Source organism: Elgaria multicarinata, chromosome 10, assembly GCF_023053635.1.
Source record: "Elgaria multicarinata webbii isolate HBS135686 ecotype San Diego chromosome 10, rElgMul1.1.pri, whole genome shotgun sequence".
Taxonomy (NCBI): Eukaryota; Metazoa; Chordata; class Lepidosauria; order Squamata; family Anguidae; genus Elgaria; species Elgaria multicarinata.
In genome coordinates, this window is record NC_086180.1 from 44,688,867 (window position 1) to 44,692,290 (window position 3,424).

The window sequence follows — 3,424 nt, forward strand, 5'->3', positions numbered from 1 at the left end:
GAAAAGAGGAGGACGAGCTGCCGTTAGCCGACACGCTGAAAGAGCGACCCTCTAGATAGGAGGCAAACCAGTTATAGACAGAGCCACAGAGTCCAAGGTCATGGAGGGAATCTAAGAGAAGATTGTGATCAACCGTGTCAAAGGCTGCGGTTAGATCAAGGAGAATAAGAATGGAATAATGGCCTTTAGACTTGGCAGTAAGAAGATCATTGGTGATCTTGGTAAGGGCTGTTTCAGTGGAATGCAAAGGACGGAAGCCAGATTGAAAGGGATCCAGAGCAGAGTTATTAGAGAGAAAGTCAAGACAACGAGAGTAGACCAGACGTTCCAGGATCTTTGAGACAAAGGGCAGGAGGGAGACAGGTCGGTAGTTAGACAGTGATAGTCGATCAAGAGTGGGTTTTTTGAGAATGGGAGAGACTGTAGCATGTTTAAAAGCAGAAGGAAATGAACCAGAGGACAGAGAAGAATTAATGATGTGAAGCAAGGACGGGAGGATAGCGGGGATAAGATTAATAAAGACGCGAGAGGGAATCGGATCACGGGAACAAGTGGAAGGCTTCGATGAGCGCAGTATTTTAGACAGTTCATCAGCTGAGACCAAAGGGAACGCCGAGAGAGTTGAAGGAGGAACTGACAGGTGAGGGGCAGGAGCTGGAAGCGGAGCAGAGTTGGCTAGATCTGAGCGTATAGTTTGGATTTTAGCATTGAAGAAAGAGGCAAAGTCGTTGGCAGACAGAGAGGCGGGGAGAGATGGCGGATTAGGCTTCAGAAGAGAATTGAAGGACTTGAAGAGCCGCTGAGGGTGCTTAGCATTTGACTGGATCAACGTTGAGTAGTGCTGCTGTTTGGCCAGTGAAATGGCAGAAGAGAAGGAGGAGAGAACAAATTTGTAGTGGACAAAGTCCGCCCAGTCCTTGGTCTTACGCCACAGGCGTTCGGCTGCCCGGGAACAAGAGCGAAGGTAGCGGAGGAAAGAGGTGAGCCACGGTTGGGGTAGAGAGGGGCGAACTATCCGAGTTGTAGATGGAGCAAGATTATCAAGAGTTGAAGATAAGGAGGAGTTAAAGGAGGAGACGGCTGAGTCCAAGGAGACGGCTGTGTAGACAGAAGGGAGAGAGGAGGCTAAAGACTGAGAAAAAGCCTCGTAGTTGATAGAATGCAGGTCACGACAAGGGCGTGAAGCGGGACGTGAAGGAGGGGGATTGTGAGTGATATTGAAAGAGACTAGATGATGATCTGACAGAGGAAAGTCAGCAATAGAAAAGTCCAGGACAGAGCAGTTCCGAGTGAGGACAAGATCCAGACAGTATCCAAGGGAATGAGTGGGTGCTTCAGAGCAGAGCTTAAGATCGTAAGAGGAAGATAAGGAGCGAAATCGTAGAGTCCTACAATTCCCAGTCAGCCATAGTCAGCTTAACAGGAGCTGTGAAGGTAGAAAAGAGGCTGCTCAGAAGATAGAGTGCATGTTCTAACAATATTTTTCAAGCATCTACAGCAGTAGAGGTTATACATCCCCATTTTCCAAAATTAGGGGAAATCTGAAACTGGAGAGACAATAGGTTGGGTTGAAGGGGAGAATGGGGAAGAAAATATTCGATTAAAACACAGCATGAATATGAACATTTTAAGCTGCAATCCTATGCAGATTTACCAGGGAGTAAGCCCATTGAATACAGTGGGGTTTAGTTTGAGTACATACGCATCGGATAGCACTAAGGAGTTATTCTGAAGGTGGAAAGAGATGAAACAAAGTGCCACAACAGACAGGTTTTAATGTGAAAATGAGAACCAGGAAGGGTGTGATGACGTCATGATAAATATGGTTTTGCATGTAGAAAAACAGTAATGCAAGTTTACTGTTACTGGAGTTTGCATCTCTCCATTTCTCCATTACTACAGGCTGGAGTTTGCATCTCTCCATTTCAACTTACAGTCTTTACATGCCAAATTGAATTTAGGTTAATGATCTAACCAGTTTAAGTGTTAATTTCCTAGTGGTCCATCATACATGTCAACCTAATTGTTTTTGGAAGATATGGTAGGGTTATAACAGAATTGTTACTTCAAATCAGTTAATGTTCTTTGTGTTAGCTTATATGGACATAATCCTGGAATAATACTGCCACAAGCTTTTGCTCAGTATCTCAGTCTCATGTCTGTATGCTGAAAGCAAGATGTGATAATAGTAATATAAACAAAGTTGGAAAAGAGGAAGAAGCCTCATTATCAAAGGCTTGTCTATTCAATTTCACATTTCTTCAATGAATAGCAATACATGCACATGAGGTATAGGGCTAAGGACTAGATACTGGGGTGTGGATGGGGAGAAGTATTTAACTCTTTCCTTCCAGCCAGTTTGCCTGCTCAGAATTGCCAATGTCTTCTTCCTTCCCCTGCTCACCAGGAAGCTGGGTGCAGCTATTTTACATGGATTTTAAGAAGGGGGAGGAAGACAGAATTGTATTACAAAATTGTGTATAGTTCTGCTCCCAATAGCTAAACATAACTTTAAATGGAATGAGTAGCTAAAAGCATACCAAATCTGTCCTTGTTTTCAATCAAGTGGCTCTTTTGCTTCCCATCAATGCAGGGCTGGCATTGGCTGGGCACATGCTCAGGGCCCATCTCTCAGCAGGTGCAAGTTTCTCTTGAACTTTCTCCTCTTCACCATTGCAACCTGCTTGTTCACCTGCCTCTTGCTTTGGTCCAGACAATGGTGGTGGTGAGGAGGAGGAACAGCAGATAACACTTCCTACTTGCTCACTGGCTGTCAGTCAAGCATGCAAGTAGTAGCAATGATGGGAACGAGAAGAAGCAACAGCAGTTGGTGATAATGGTGGTGAAAAGGTAGGGAGGATGCCTGTTAAGGGTTTCTTCCCCATGGACCTTCAAAAACCTGGGATCGTGCATCAGTCGCACGATTTCTTTGGCAGACACAAAGAATGTTATCATTCCAATATTTAATCTCAGAAGCAACTTAAAATGGAACAAAATGTTTTCAGAGGCAATTAATAGCTTTGTTCATGTAATGTTTTATTTTTATAACTCAATGTAAAGCAAGTAAATTTTTTTGCCCCGGAAACATCTTCCCTATTTCCTCAGACATGCATTCAATATATACTTTAAAAACCATCATTCATAAACAGAAAGTGCACCTGTCATTCATGTAAACTTTTCTTTGCAGTTATCCATAGTTTTAGAAATCATTAGTAAAACCTATGGATGTCAATAAGGCTCATCGTTCTAGTAAAATACCTATTTTATGTTGTCAAGTACTGGATACATGTTAAATATTGTGGAATTGTCTGTAAATATGTCTCTGACACACCACAAAATGCAATCTCATCTGAGGGTAAAGGGGTCATCTCACCACGTCAAGTAGAAACAACTGGATTCGTTTTTTGAAAAACAACAACCAACC